The sequence below is a fragment of the Papio anubis genome, chromosome 2 (genome assembly GCF_008728515.1).
Source record: "Papio anubis isolate 15944 chromosome 2, Panubis1.0, whole genome shotgun sequence".
Lineage (NCBI taxonomy): Eukaryota > Metazoa > Chordata > Mammalia > Primates > Cercopithecidae > Papio > Papio anubis.
Genome location: NC_044977.1, coordinates 117,873,602 through 117,890,546, shown reverse-complemented (window position 1 = coordinate 117,890,546; position 16,945 = coordinate 117,873,602). Strand labels below are relative to the sequence as shown.

At 35.8% G+C, this 16,945-nt stretch overlaps 1 protein-coding gene and 1 long non-coding RNA gene across 2 annotated transcripts in view; both read right to left on the bottom strand.

The window, feature by feature from the left end:
- The window catches only part of SPATA16 (spermatogenesis associated 16), a 254,511-nt gene that overhangs the window by 195,952 nt on the left and 41,614 nt on the right, over positions 1-16,945 (bottom strand). The gene's annotated exons all lie outside the window — the stretch shown is intronic.
- On the bottom strand, positions 10,300-15,246 carry LOC110742614. Its single transcript, XR_002520474.2, has 3 exons — positions 15,233-15,246; positions 15,000-15,130; positions 10,300-14,152 (listed from the first exon to the last, which is right to left on the bottom strand). It is a non-coding gene; the product is annotated as an uncharacterized LOC110742614 (long non-coding RNA).

The window sequence follows — 16,945 nt, the reverse complement described above, 5'->3', positions numbered from 1 at the left end:
ATTCCTTTGAGTATCTACCCAGTAATGGAATTGCTGGGTCAAATGGTATTTCTGGTTCTAGGTCTTCAAAGAATCACTACACTGTCTTCCACAATGGCTGAACTAATTTACATTCCCACCAACAGTGTAAAAGTGTTCCTAATTCTCCACAGCCTTGCTAGCATCTCTTTTTTCTTAACTTTTTAATAATTGTCATTCTGACTCTCATGAGATAGTATCTCATTGTGGTTTTGATTTGCATTTCTCTAATGATCAGTGATGTTGAGCTTTTTTTCGTTTGTTTCTTGGCCTCATAAATGTCTTCTTTTGAGAACTGTCTGTTCACACTCTTTGCCCACTTTTTAATAGGGCTGTTTGTTTTTTTCTTGTAAATTTGTTTAAGTTTCTTGTAGATTCTGGATATTAGACCTTTGTTGGATGCATAGATGGCAAAAATTTTCTCCCATTCTGTAGGTTGTTTGTTTGCTCTGATGATAGTTTCTTTTGCTGTGAAGAAACTCTTTAGTTTAATTAGATCCCATTTGTCAATTTTTGCTTTTAGTGCAATTGCTTTTGATGTTTTTGTTATGAAATCTTTGCCTGTCTCTATGTCCTGAATGGTATTGCCTAGATTTTCTACTATGGTTTTTATAGTTTTGGGTTTCACATTTAAGTCTTTAATTCATCTTGAGTTAATTTTTATGTAAGGTGTAAGGAAAGGGTTCAGTTTCAGTTTTCTGCATATGGCTAGCCTGTTCTCCCAGTATCATTTATTAAATACGGAATCCTTTCCCCATTGCTTGTTTTTGTCAGGTTTGTTGAAGATCAGATGGTTGTACATATGTGGTCTTATTTCTGATATCTCTATTCTGTTCCATTAGTCTATGTGTCTATTTTTGTATGAGTACCATGCTGTTTTGGTTACTGTAGCCTTGTAGTATAGTTTGAAGTTGGATAGCATGATGCCTTCAACTTTGTTCTTTTTGCTTAGGATTGTCCTGGCTATGTGGGCTCTTTTTTGGCTCCACATGAGTTTTAAAATAGTTTTTTTTTTTTTCTAATTCTGTGAAGAACGTCAATGGTAGTTTAATGAAAATAGCATTGAATCTATAAATTACTTTGGGCAGTATGGCCATTTTCATGATATTGATTCTTCCTATCCATGAACATAGGATGTTTTTCCGTTTGTTTGTGTCCTCTCTGATTTTCTTGAGGAGTGATTTGCAGTTCTCTTTGAAGAGGTCCTTCACTTCCTTTGTTAGCTGTATTTATAGGTATTTTATTCTCTTTGTAGCAATTGTGAATGGGTGTGCATTCATGATTTGGCTCTCGGATTGTCTATTTTTGGTGTATAGGAATGCCTGTGATTTTTGCACATTGATTTTGCATCCTGAGGCTTTGCTGAAATTTCTTATCAGTTTAAGGAGTTTTTGGACTGAGATGATGGGGTTTACTAATTATAAAATCATGTCATCTGTAAACAGAGACAATTTGACTTCCTCTCTTCCTATTTAAATATGCTTTATTTTTTTTTCTCTTGCCTGATTGCTCTGGCCAGAACTTCCAATACCGTGTTGAATAGGAGTGTTAAGAGAGGACATCCTTGTACTGTGCCGGTTTTCAAGAGGAATGCTTCCAGCTTTTGCCCATTCAGTATGATACTCACTGTGAGTTTGTCAAAAATGGCTCTTATTATTTGAGGTATGTTTCTTGAACACCTAGTTTATTGAGAGTTTTTAACATAAAGAGATGTTGAATTTTATTGAATACCTTTTCTGCATCTATTGAGATAATCATGTGGTTTTTGTCTTTAGTTCTGTTCATGTGATGAATTATGTTTATTGATTTGCATATGTTGAACCAGCCTTGCATCCCAGGGATAACACCAACTTGATCATGGTAAATAAGCTTTTTGATGTGCTGGTGGATTCAGTTTGCAAGGATTTTATTAAGGATTGTTTGCATTGATGTTCATTAGGGATATTGGCCTTGAAATTTTCTTTTTTTCTTTTTTCTTTTTCTTTTCTTTTTTCTTTTTTTTTTTGTATCTCTGCCAGGTTTTGGTATCAGGGTGATGCTGGTCTCATAAAATGAGTTAGGGAGGAGTCACTCCTTTTCTTTTCTTTTTTTTTTTTTGCTGAATAAACCTTTATTAAGTATTAAAATGAAGGGCCACAGTGATAGGAACTGATACATTAAATGTTACAGATTTTTGTACTGATAAAACCATCTAGCAAAAACATTTTTATACTCTTTGCAAGTTATTATGGTTTAAACAGCAGGACATAATTACAAGAAAGTGTGCTGGGCTCGTTTGTATTTAATGGAGTAGAAAAACTCCATGTATTGGTTTGAATTATCTGGAGTGAGTCACTCCTTTTCAATTGTTTGGAGTAATTTCAGAAAAAATGGCACCAGCTACTCTTAGTACCTTTGGTAGAATTCAGCTATAAATCTGTCTGGTCCTGGGCTTTTTTTTTGGTAGATTATTACTGCCTCAATTTCAGAGCTTGTTATTGGTTTATTCAGGGATTCAACTTCTTCCTGGTACAATCTTGGGTGGGTATATGTATCCAGGAATTTATCCATTTCTTCCTAGACTTTCCAGTTTATTTGGTTAGAGGTGTTGATAGTATTCTCTCTGATGGTTGTTTGTATTTCTTTGGGGTCAGTGGTGATATCCCTTTTATGGTTTTCCATGGAGTCTATTTGATTCTTCTCTCTTTTCTTCTTAATTAGTGCAGCTAGTGGTCTACCTATTTTATTACTTTTTTCAAAATCCACCTCCTGGATTCATTAATTTTTTGAAAGGTTTTTTATGTCTCTGTATCCTTCAGTTCTGCTCTGATTTTGATTATTTCTTGCACTCTGCTAGCTTTAGGGGTTGTTTGCTCTTGGTTCTTTAGTTCTGTTAGTTGTGATGTTAGGGTGTCAATTTGAGACCTTTCTAGCTTTTTGATGTGGGCATTTAGTGCTATAAATTTCCCTCTTAATACTGCTTTGGCTGTTTCCCAGAGATTCTGGTACACTGTCTCTTCGTTCTCGTTAGTTTCAAAGAAATTCTTAATTTATGCCTTAATTTCATTATTTAAGAAGTCATTCAGGAGAAGGTTGTTCAATTTCCATGTTGTTGCATGGTTTTGAGTGACTTTCTTAATCATGAGTTCTAATTTGATTGTGCTGTGGTCTAAGAGACTGTTAAGATTTCAGCTCTTTTGCATTTGCTGAGGAGTGTTTTATTTCCAATAATGTGACCAATTTTAGAGTAAATGCCATGTGGAGCCAAGAAGAATGTATATTTTCTGGTTTTTGGGTGGAGAGTTCTGTAGATATCTACCAGGTCCCCTTTATCCAGAGCTGAGTTCAAGTCTTGAATATCACTGTTAATTTTCTGTCTTGATGATCTGTCTAATATTGACAGTGGGGTGTTAAAGTCTCCCACTATTATTGTGTGGGACTCTAAGTCTCATTGTAGGTCTCTAAGAGCTTGATTTATGAATCTGGGTGCTCCTGTATTGGGTGCATATATATTTAGGATAGTATAGCTTTTCTTGTTGAATTGAACCCATTACATTAATGTAATGCTCATCTTTGTCTTTTTTGATCTTTGTTGGTTTGAAGTCTATTTCATCAGAAACCAGGGTTGCAACTCCTGCTTTTTTTCTGCATTCCATTTGCTTGGTAAAGTTTCCTCCATCCCTTTATTTTGAGCCTATGTGTGTCTTCTTATGTGAGATGGGTCTCTTGATTACAGCACACTGATGGGTCTTGACTCTATCCAGCTTGCCATTCTGGGTCTTTTAATTGGTGCATTTAGCCCATTTACATTTAAGGTTAATATTGCTATGTGTGAATTTGATCCTGTCATCATGATGTTAGCTGGTTATTTTGCAGACTTGTTAATGTAGTTGCTTCATCTTGTCATTGTTCTGTGCACTTCATTGTGTTTTTGTAGTGGCTGGTACTGGTTTTTCTTTTCTATATTTAGTGCTTCCTTCAGGAGCTCTTGCAGGGGAGGCCTGGTGGTGATGAATTTCTCAGCATTTGCTTGTCCGAAAATGATTTTATTTCTCCTTCCCTTATGAAGCTTAGTTTGGTTGGATATGAAATTCTGGGATGGAAATTATTTGCTTTAAGAATGTTGAATATCGGCCCCCAATCTCTTCTGGCTTGTAGGGTTTCCACAGAGAGGTATGCTGTTAGTCTGTTGGCCTTCCCATTATAGGTGACTTGGCCTTTCTTTCTGGCTGCCCTTAACATTTTTTTCTCTAATTAGACCTTGGAGAATCTGATGATTAGCATTTTTTTTTTTTTTTTTGAGATGGAATCTTGCACTGTTGCCAGGCTGAACTGCAGTGGTGTGATCTCAGCTCACTGCAATTTCTGCCTCCCTGGTTCAAGCAATTCTCCTGCCTCAGCCTCCTGAGTAGCTGGTACTACAGGTGTGCACCACCATGCCCAGCCAATTTTTGTATTTTCAGTAGAGACGGGGTTTCACCATGTTGGCCAGGATGCTCTCTATCTCTTGACCTCATGATCTGCCCACCTCGGACTCCCAAAGTGCTGGGATTACAGGCGTTAGCCACTGCATCCAGCCGCCAAAGCATAGTTTTACAAGTTAATGATACTTCTTTTAATTTGTTTTTGTTTACTCATTCTGTATACCTTGATGTAGCTTTATTTAGAAACTATTTTATACAGAATTTTTAAACATATATGTGTGCATTTAAACTGAATTTATACGCACTTATGATTATATACATTTGTATACATATAAATGTATATTTTTTGTGTATGTTTAATTTTTTTGGGTGTTTACCCAGATGGATTTAGACATGCTGGAAAAAAATCAGAGGAAAGAAACTGTACAAGTGTTAAATTTGAAACTTCCCTTATGAAAAATGAGTAAAGGAACTAAGGACTTAGCCTGGAGAAAACTCAGATTATATTTCATGGATGTCCTAGGTACAAAGTGCCTTCCCATAGGCAAGAACATGAACATTCATTTACTCACCCAACAAACATTTCTTAAAAGCCTACTGTGTTGTGGGAGCATGTGCAAGGGCAGGGGAAGCAATGAGATGGTACTGAACACTGAAGCTGTTGTGATGGTTGGGATTATAAACAGAGAATAGAATATTCTGGAAGGCAGATTTTGGTGAATTCAGGTTAAACATTTCTCCTGGTCAAAGCTGTCCAAGGATGAACGGACCGCCCCGGAATGAGTTGAATTCCCTTTCCTGCTGTATTACCCACTGGCAGTGATGATGTTTTATAAAGCAGATGTGTAGTTGGACCAGGTGACCCTTGAACTTTGAGATCCCCAATTTCTCATGCCTACATAAGAGACACGTTCTCCAGAGAAGATCAAAGAGGGAAAACATGGCTCAAAATACATCCATAGAGAATTGGTTTGAGCCTAAGGGAAGAACTTATTTCAGAGTAATAATTCTCTTCTGGTTGTGAATGGAAGGTAGAGGAAACACTGATGTGAAGACTTGCATCCTCTGTGGTGCACTTCCTTCTCCTCCAGAGGCAGAAGGCCACATCAAATGGCTTTTGCAAGTTTATTTTAGCTTTACTATAGAAATGTTCTTATCTGAGGATGGCTGAGGAAATTGGTACCTGAAAGGAAACTTCAGGAAATAACTGGGAAGTGGAGGAAGCAGTGATTGTGAGGAGTTAACAGCTGCAATGGAGCGCATGATTGCCTGTTATCAGTGACAGCAGTCAGTGAAGATAAGGATAAGGGCCCATTAGCATCTGCAGGAAAACAAACCAGAGGAGGCCCTGAAAAGGGGAGCCTGTGACTTGAGGGGACCTGAAGACATGGTGGTGGTTGTTTGTTTCAGGAATGTGAAAGATGAGGACGTGGAGCTGTATCTTGTAAGGGGTTTCTTATAGTGAACCTTGCTGATATGGGGAGCGAGAAAAGCACTGAATTGGAAATAATGGGGATGAAGGAAGAGATTGGAACACTAGGCAGGAGGAAACAGGAAGATGCTGGTAAACTGCAGAAACACTGCTCCTCCAGGACTCAGCACATGGGCCCTTACTGGAAGACAAAGACAGGGCCTAAGCCCTGGCTGAGATTGTGACAACTGCTCAGAAATTCTGACTTGCGCAGGTTGTAAATTGTGGATTATAATCACACTTCTTATTTTTCAACTGGATACTATTTTCTACTAAAAATCCTGCTTTCAACAGGTGCTAAAGAACTACCTCAAAGAAAACTCTGAAACAAAATGAAACAAAGAGGATGAAATCCCAGAAAAAACTGTTGATATAGTTTGGATGTGTCCCCACCCAACTCTCATACTGAAATGTAAATCCCAATGTTGAAAGTAGGGCTTCGGATAGGTGACCGGATCATGGAATCAGATTTCTCATGGATGGTTTAGCACCATTCCTCTTGGTACTGTTCTCCTGATAGTGAGTGGCTTGTCATGAAACTGTTTAAAAGTGTATGGCACCTCCCCCACCCTATCCTGCTTTTGTCATGTGATGTGCCTTCTCCCCCTTCACCTTCTGCAATGATTGTAAGCTTCCAGAGGCTTCCCCAGAAGCCAATGCCTGTTATGCTTCCTGTACAGTCTGCAGAACTGTGAGCCAATTAAACCTCTTTTCTAATAAATTACCCAGTCTCAGGTGTTTCTTTACAGCAATGCAAGAATGGAATGATGCAAAAAGTCTTACATTTATGAATTTGGTGCTTCCACAAATACTGCATCACCCTGAGATCAGAAATAGGGTAACATATTTTTATCCTTTTTATGCAAATGAGGAAATTGAAGCTTAAAGCTCACAGACATCAGCTAAGGGGGAGCTAGACTGAAAATGCAGGTTTTCTGATTGCAATTCCTAAATGCCTTCCACTGAATTGCTGTAGCATTTTACCTGTCAAGAAAAGCTGCTGCAGTTTGTCATGCTTTTTGGCAACTCCTAAGTGCTTCTTTGCCAGTATATTCAAATGGATAAATTTAACAGAGGACCAATGATCTATGATAACACAGGATATGGTAAAAGTAGAGATCGTGCTTTATTTCAGTTTTTCTGAGCCATGAATGGGACCAGAAGAGTAGCAAGATTGTATGTAATCACTACACATGTAGAGTATAAATATAATTTAGTTTGCTTCTGAGCACCTCTCTTTTTTGAATAAAGACTGCTAACTTTCCCTTGATCTGACATCTTAATGTTGGTTTTAGGACTATTAGGTGGGAGGACATTGACAACTCACCTTACATATTACAGCTTCTGGGGGAAAAAAAAAAGTTACTTAAAGGATATATGTCTACCACCATCACTTCTGCACAAAGAGGATAGGGCGTATTTCTTTTTTCTTCTGACCTAGCTCCTTTTTTATCATTAGATAGCTTAATATTTTTCTTGTAATCTTCTTTGCCCTTAAAACTAAAAAACATATGTAAGCAGTAGCTTTAACTTAGTAGACTAATGTCAGTAAGAGGAGAGAATAGACCTGTTAGTAAATTCATAAATGTTTATACTTCTAATGTCAAATATAATCATTTATTTATTTGACTGGGTTTTTTTTTTTTTTTAACTTACTGCAGTCATTACTTGCTCTTCCAATGGGTTTAGATTTAATGTGTAGAAATTATTTTGTCTGCTTTCCACTTCTTACTGACATTTCACATCAAGTTAATATTGGCCCTTGGTTTTTCTTCATAGTTATCTGTGTGTATCAGGACCCTAATTAACGAATTTGCTAATGTTTGTTTCCTCATTGTAAAGTGAGGTCAAGCTGTCTTTTGAAGCCAAAAAGTCAACATATTTTCATATAGAATTGTCTAATGATAAGAGAGTAATAAGGAACAGTAGCAAGACATTTTTCTAAGTTCTAGAAAAATGTTTAAATGAAATGTATTAATAAATGAAGATTGAGTTGAACAAGAAGGTGGAAAAATGGTATTAGAAGAGAGGAAATCAAATCTTTTAATATAAAACCAATTGATTTTCAAATGATTTTGAAGGAACTAGCCCCCTGCATTTGAGAAACTATAGGTCAGGTCATTTATAAAATAAAGATGCAGCATAATTTTCCATGGGTCTTTACAGTTTTTGCATGTCTTGTCAACAAGACAGTAAGCACCCTTTGTTCTAGATTATCTTTTCAAGAATATTTATATAGAGAATAGCCTTGGAAGAGGCAGGTAGTGTCTCCTTCTGTAAGAAAGGACAGGCATGCTTACTGCCCACTAGAAAAGACCTGGGTTACCTAAGCTTGAAGTTCCTCTCCTGCACAATTCTTGTTGTATACAACCATTCATCAGGACCCATCTGGATCAGCCCTGTGAGATTTGGGGATAAGCAGAATTGATGCAAATATGCTGATGTTCATAATGCTTGTGGTGCCATCAGCAATAATATTCTTTGTAACTCAGGAGTTTTTATCTCTTAAATACTGCCATCCATGAACTCTGGCAAGCTACTTTGTCAGCTTGCAAGTCAAGTAATGTCTCATAGTCTTCACAGTTCTTGACAAGCCAGTAGTTGAGAAGAAAGCAATTTAGCACAAAGTGTTCTTCATTAGCCAGAGGCTGTGGTAGGCAGAATCATGTCTCCTCAAAGATGTCTATATCCTACTCCCTCATTGTGGCTATGTTATGCAACATGGCAAAGGAGAATTAAAGCTGCACATAGAATCAAGGTTGCTAATCAGATAAACGGATTATCTTAGATTATTGGAGTGAGCTCAATATAATCACAAAGGTTCTTTGAATGTGAAATAGAGATACAGAAGAGTCAGTGTCAAAGTTAGAGAGATAATTGAAAATGCTACACTGCTGGCTTTGAAGATGGAGGAAGGGTCCAACAGCCAAAGATTATAAGTGGTTCCTAGAAGCTGGAAAAAGCCAAAACCCAGATTCTCCCCTAGAGTCTACCCAAGGAATTTAACCCTGCAGACACCTTGATTTTAGCCCAGTGAGACCCATTTTGGACTATAAGATAATAAACTGTACTGTTTTAGCCACTAAATTTGTGGTAACTTGTTAGAAATTTCTAGTTAACCATAGAAAATGAATACAGAGGGGACAGTGTTAAACATTTCAGACAAAAAAGATTTTGTTTCTTTTCTCATTGCCTAGCTGGTTTACGCTTATCCATTGGATTTCAGCTTAAATATTCTGCCTTTTCTGAGAGTTCCTGTCCTCTTTTTCTGAAGTAGTCCCCTCCTGTTATTCTCTATCATTGTACTGTATTTCCTTTCTGTAGCACTTTCCACTAACTGCAATTAAAATAAAGTTTTATTGTAATTTTTATGCACTTAAAACATATATATTTATATATACGCACATGAAATATATATATATATATACACACACACACACACACGCATATATATATATATTTCACGTTATGATTGACAGTTATCTCTTTGTGTTTTGGGTGAAAGTGTATCCCTAATTCTATGTTCTTCTTACATTTTTAATTTAAAGTGTTCTTTAAATGAAATGGTGTTGTTAGAAGATAGTAATTTCTATTTAAAAAATTGTCTTTCTTTGCTAACAAAATATGACAAGCTATGTTGACCCTTATTTTTTAAAAAATGGTACTGATTAATGAAATAAAAATTGTGTGAAGCACAGCTCTAGACTCGGTCAGATGTCATGTATTGTCACAGTACATTGTTCTTCCTTTACTGGAGCATGTTTACACATTTTATTTCCTTTGCATTCTCATTTCTGAACTATAGTCTTCTGGAAAGGAGAGAACATGTCTGCTTTGGATTACATTCCCAGAGTTTAACCCAGTGCCTGGCACAGAACAGGCACACAATAAAAAAGTTTTGAATGACATTGAGTGAAGAAATAAAAACTTCTAAAAGATTACTATGTATATGATGATACTATAAGGATTAAAATCATATTCATCAAGCAAACACCCCAAGAACTTGTAAAATAAGCCTGCAGAAGTTATGTATTTGAGACAGAAATTGGGCCATCACTTTTGTATATAGAATGCTTCTAAAATTATATTTATACGCCAAAATAGATAACCTCAAAAGGTATTGATACTGCCACTTCTTATACAATTCCCCTGTAACAAAATTCTTTTAGAGTTCAGTAGTAATAAAAAGACTATTTCTTCTCATGGGTCAGTATTCTTTTAAATGAGTAAATGGGAGCTAGCTAAATAAATTCCATTTCTCTTTTTATCTTAGCTCCTAGTAAGTACAGAATACCACTTTGTGCTTATTTGGAGTGCTATGGAGCACAGAGCAGTCTTTCAGATTTACTTCGTTTTCCTCTTTCCTGTCCAGCTCTCTCTGTTCCTTCTCTATTCAATTCCTTTTTCTTTCTTTCTTTTTTTTTTTTTTGCATTCCTTTAACTCTTATTTTAGTTACGTTTTCTTTGTATAGTAACACACCACAAGTACTTTCTGAAAAATAATTGAAGTGCTATCTGGCTTAATCACTGATGAACCGAAGCACAAATATTTGAATTTTCATAATTGCTGGGTTTGTTCTGTATTCTTTTCTGTATATTTTGTCCAATTTTATCACCATCATCCAAGGGTCACCATCCCACTATATAGTTTGCCTAGTAGCCATATAAATAAATGAATTACAAATATTTAAAGCCAAATTCCCTATTGGACATTATACTGTTTATATAATACTTTAAAGAGGAAAGTAATTTTGAGCCAAATGTGAATTTCAAGCATATAGTTGTGAAGATTCAGTAAATGACTGTAACGGATAGATATATATATTTCCCAGCAAGTGTTTGCCAAAATGTACAAGGAGAGATTTCCCTAGGAAATAATACTAGAAAAGTTAGAATCAGGGCGGGTCTAGTCAAAAGATATTTTAAAGGGTTTTGGATTAATCTGTATCTTTATCTTCAGGTATTCATGAAGAATACAAATGCAAAGCATGTAAGCTATTCTATTAGATCATGAATTGATGCAAATAAGGTGTTATGGGATTTTGTTTTTCTTTTACTATAAAATCCTGGTTTCCATGAAGTGAAGGTTGGGAGGGTAATGGAGACGGAAGGAGCTTCTTCCAAAAGATTGTGATGGGTAGGCCATAGGGCTAAGCCCTGGCCATCTCCGGTCAGTCTCAGAGCAGCTCCATTTTATCTTCCTAAATTTATTGAGCTTATATTCAGCACCTGGTTGTAAGCACCTGTTCACATTAGTGTTTGTCCTTTTTATGGCTACTCAGTGATTTGGCTATGTTGATTATAAAATATTTTGAATATCAGTCATGGTTCTATGTAAAATTTTATTTGTAAAGGGCTCTACTACTAAACAGGCATTATTGTATAGTGGTTATAATTACTACATATTTGGAACCAGACATGTTTGGTTCAAGCTCTAGCTTTGCTACTTATTAGTAGGGTGATCTTTAGCAAGTTATCTGGCTTCTTAGAGCCTTAGTTTCCTCATTTGCAAAATGAGGCTAATGGTCAACCTACTTCTTTGGGTTGTTGTGGGAATTGAAGGAGTATGGTAAATAAAGTGCTGGCATAAACTAAACACTTAATGAATGCTAACTTAAGTCCACAAACAAAGAAGCAAAAAACAAAAAAGCAAACCAGAGTTAAAACTATAACTCCAAACATTTGAATAAAAGGGACTTCCAGACAATAATAAAAAAACTATTCATTTTTTGTTGACTATGACAGTCAAGTTTCTTCTATACCTCTTAGAGGTGAAGAATAAATGAAAACAATGTAAATATCTACCTATGTATATGTCAGCTATCTATAAATTTCCATTTTTTATAGTATTACCAGAGATATTCTATACTCAAAGTTCAGCTTGGGTTTTCTGATGTCATGGAAGAAATACATCTCTCCTATCAATCATTGCCACCAGTCAGAGAGAATTCCAAGTTGGGTGTCACATTTGACTAAGCCATTATTGACAGTCTTTATATTTCTTGCTATAGAGTAAATACATAGTAGGAGGATTCAAATTATTTTCTTATTTGAAATAAATGGTTTATATCAGAGACAAATTAAAATGTAGCACTTTCAACAAAATTTAACAAGAAAACATTCACCTGGAATTAATAGAACTGTGCTACCACATGCTACTCATATAATGTATCATTAGAGAATATTTTAGTTGAAACCTACCTTATCTAGCTATTAACTTCTATCATATTTATTTTTCCTCTAAGCATTTTTAAGAGAAATGACATTAGACTTGGTGCATTAGAAACAATATCAAAATCTAAAAGGTTATAATCTCTAGTAATAAACAATTCCTAAATTGCCAAAGGAGCCCTTGTGGATTTTACAATCTCCTTATATAAAAGAAATAATGCTTTTATTTATATAAGAAACTTACTACTAATAAAGAGCTTTCTGATTTTTAGAGACTAAAAATAATTTTTAATAAATGTTATTGCTAAATTACTATACCATTTCTCAAAAATATGAGCATGTGCTGTAGTTTAGAGACAGTTACCTTACACTGTAAGAAATGGGCATTTGGGTCAGCGCTGGCACCATCATAGGATGGTAATCAGGTTCTAATGCAAGTTTGTAACTAAACAGAAATTAAAAGGGGAAGTCATTTTCTACTACTCTACAAAGAATACCAGAATTACATAGGGGAAAACTTACTTGCCCAAAAGGGACTTTTTGAACTTATTTTGAACTTAAAACCACTTAGAAACCCATTAGAAAACTGGGGTGAGATAATAGACATAGAAATGGAAATACACAGAAAAGCAAGTGCAAATGACTCTTAAATGTAGAAAAAGGTACTCAATTCATAATAAGAGAAATGCAGATTTGTCTTATACTCTGATTGTCTAAACCTATTATTTAGGGAAAGGATAAAAAACATTAGTAATACACTAACAAGTGTAGAATAAAGGAAAGAATAAAGTGGATAAACTGGTGAGAATAAAGGAAAATAGACTTTTTAATACACACCTGATGGGGGTGTAATTTAGCAATATTTTTTGAAATTTCAATATGCAACCTCTTTCATTTGAATTTAGGTAACGTATCCAGCAGATATATCTGTATTCATGCAAAATGACATGTGTACAAGGTGATTTATTGCAATACTATTTCTAGGAGCAAAACACCGGAAACAGCTCAAATGTTTATTAATAGGGAATATGTATCCTTAACATGACAGAATATTATACAATCATAAAAAGGAAGAAATTTATTATATATTGATATAGAATAACCACTAACACTTATTTTTAAGCAAAAAGAATTCAAGTTTTAGAAAGAATATCATATACAGTAGTCCCTTCTTACCCATGGTTTTGCAGTTTCAGTTACCCATGGTCAACTGCAGTCCAAAAATATTAAGTGGAAAATTCCAGAAATAAACATTTATAAGTTTTAAATTGCACACTAGTCTGTGTAATGAAATCTCATACCATTTTGCTTTATCATTCCTGGCATGTGAATCGTCCTGTTGTCTCGCATATCCATGTTCTAGATGCCACCCACACATAGTCACTTAGTAGCCTTCTTGGTTATCAGATTGACTGTCCAAGCATACAGAGCTTGTGTTTAAGTAACCCTTATTTTACTTACTTAATGGCCTCAAAGTGCAAGACTAGTGATGCTGGCAATTCAGGTGTGCCAAAGAGAGGCCATAAAGTACTTCCTTTAAGTCAAAAGGTGGAAGTTCTCAACTTAACAAAGAAAGAAAAAAAATCATATACTGAGGTTGCTGAGATCTACAGTAAGAACAAATCTATCCATAAAATTGTGAATAAGGAAAAGGAAATTTGTATTAGTTTTGCTGTAGCATCTCAAACTGCGAAAGTTATAGCCATAGTTCATGATAAGTGCTTACTTAAAACGAAAAAGGCATTACATTTGTGGGTGGAAGGCATGAACAGAAAATGTGTTCTGACCGATGGCAACATGTTGCGTCAGCAAGCATTGAGTCTGTACAAAGGCTTCAGAAAGGGATTTCCTGAAATGAATGACACCAGGCCATTTACTGCAAGTAAGGGATGGCTACACAAATTCAGGAATATGTTTGAACTGAAAATTATAAAGATTACTGGAGAAGCTACCTCTGCCGGTGAGGAAGCTGTTGCTCTATTTCCAGCAGAGTTGAAAACGTTTATTAAAGACAAAGGATACCATTCAACAAAGCCAGTCTTCAATTGTGTGAGACCTGGATCTTCCTGAAGAAAATATCCAGTAGAACCTGCATTTGTCAAAGGAAGCACAAGGGCATAAACCATGGAAGGACAAATTAATGTTGGTACTATGTAGCAATGCTGCAGAGCATATTGCAAAGCCAGGCACAGTGAACAGAGAGAAGAACCCACACACTATTAAAAAATTAAAGCAAAAATTATCTGCCCCTCTTCTGGCAAAATAATCAGAAAATATAGGTGACAGCCATCTTGTTTATGGAATAATTCCACCAATCCTTCATCTCAAAAGTGGAAAAAAAAAAATACTTGGAAAAAGAAGAGTTGGAATTTAAAGCCCTATTAATAATAGACAATGTACCCAACCATCCTGAATCTGTTTGCCACTAAAATGAAAATGTTGAGGCTGTATTTTTAACTCTATATACAACCTCGTTCTTTCAGTCCCTTCACCAGGGCATCATCCAGTTCATCAAGGTCACGTGCACTCACTTGGTACTTTATCTCACTTAATCAGCAATTGATGTAGACCCTAATCTGGACAATGTCATGCTGGAAATCATTCACTATTGCTGGTGCAATAACATTTACCAAAGCTGCAATGAATAAGTTAAAACCAGAAATCATAAATTTCTTCTGGAAGAACGTACAGAGTAAAGCTGTGAATGATTTTAAAGGCCTCTTGGGGATAAATGGGGGTTAGGAAAATCATCTATGCAGCAAGACAAGGTGATAGGGAGAGATTTGCCGACATGCATGATGAAGAAGTGGAAAAGCATATCGAAGGCCGTTGATAAGTGTTATAAAATGAAGAATTAGAAGAGCTTATTGAGTCATTTACAGAGAGAAGACTGTGAAGAAGAAGAAACTGAAGTAGAACCAGCAACTTGCACTTACCAAAATATGCCATGGTGCTTCTAATGGCATAGACATTAAAGGAAAAAAGTTATGGAACACTATTTTCTGAGAGAATGCAGCATTAAAGTCACCCATATGATCACTAAAGGATTAGAACCTCTGCAGCAACACTTTGATGAGTTAAAAAGAGATAATAATGTCAGAATACAATGTTCTTTTAAAAGGATTTGGCAAAAATAAACCAACCAACCAACCAAACAAAAAAACAAAACCTTCAACTATCGAGGATCCCCAATCATCAACACTGTCTGCTTCTGACATCCAACCATTGACATTGTCATGGCTTGATGACTCAGGATCACTTGAAATAGATAATCCTCCTTGTGACATAGCATCAGAAGGTCAATAGTAGTGTAAAGATACTTCACAATGCCTAGGTCATTCACCTCAATCTCATCATGCAACATTTTGTTATCTCACATCATCACAAGAAGGATGAGTACAGTACCATAGGATATTTTGAGAGAAAGAGACAGAGAGAGAGAGTGAGAGAGACAGAGAGACAGAGATAGAGATGGAGAGGGAGAGACAGAGAGAGACCATATTCACATAACTTTTGTTACAGCATATTGTTCTAATTGTTAGCTATTGTTGTTAATCTCTTGTTGTGTATAATTTATAAATTAAACTTTATCCTAGGTATGTATGTATAAGAAAAAACATAGTGTATATAGAGTTTGGTACTATCCACAGTTTCAGGAATCCCCTGGGGGTCTTGGAATGTATCTCCTGAGGATAAAGGTAGACTACTGTACTATTACATTGTTTATATTTATTTACTTAAAAGATGAACAACAGTTGCCCATTTGGAAGGAAATTTTGTGGTTAGAGAATAGGGATAGAAAGGAGCCATTACTCTATACTATTTTCTGCCTTGAATTTTGAACTGTGTAAATATATTACCTATTCAAAAAATGAAAGAGTAATTTAAAATGGATGAAACAAAAGCAACAAGTGGCACAGCACATCTCCTTGTGATACTCATGTTGTGTGGGAGTAAGTTGATGATTTACTCAAGAATTCCACTGTGCTTGTTCCTGTCATCAGAATGCACTTATGGAGAGGTCAAAATTCCATCATAGGCACCTACACCCCTCTCTAGCTTCAGCTAAGCCTCTGGGATTCATTTTTATCTTTTCATATTTCTCCTTTCACAGCCTAAATTAACAAGTGGCAGTGGGCAGCAACTGTGTGATTCCTTAAATGGATGTCCCCACATAGAAGTTGGTGTTCTCTGAATGCTTCTTTGAAGAACTGTGCCTAAATTAATCAGCCCACAAACAGCAGTCTGGGACCTGTTTTAGAATGCACTCCCAGTGCTCATGCCACTAAAGCTGAGAGAAATATACAATAACTCAGTTTTAAAGTATCTGTGAGGATACCTCTCTATGGGAGCCAGAAATGCTGAGCAGGCCGCTTAATGTCAGCAGTGGTCTCCTGTTGCCTCAAGTATTACAGCACGATATTGCACTGACTTCTTTTGCTTAAGTGGATACTTGATTGCTGTTTTCATAACCCAAATAAGTAATAGGATATTCAGTTCATATATAATTTGAGGCTAGTATTAGGGCTGAGCTACTTTAAACCAACTTGGGTATATTTTTTTGGTCAATTAATGAATGAAGTTTTAAAGTTATAATATAATTGAAATAAAAACAAAAGAACCAGCTGGTGTAAAGCTACCAGCTTTCAACATTGACACACTATAAAGGCATCAGAAAGTGTCAATATGGTTTCATTAGTTTTCACTTTTCATCGTTCTGCTTGGTATTTTAAAATATTTATTTGTGTGTTTAAAACTGTACATGTCAACAAATAATTATAATCCTTATCTCAAAGGCAGTTCTAGGAAACATCCAAAATAGAGTGCATTAAAAGCACAGATCACATAAACAGCACACACACACACACACACACACACAGAG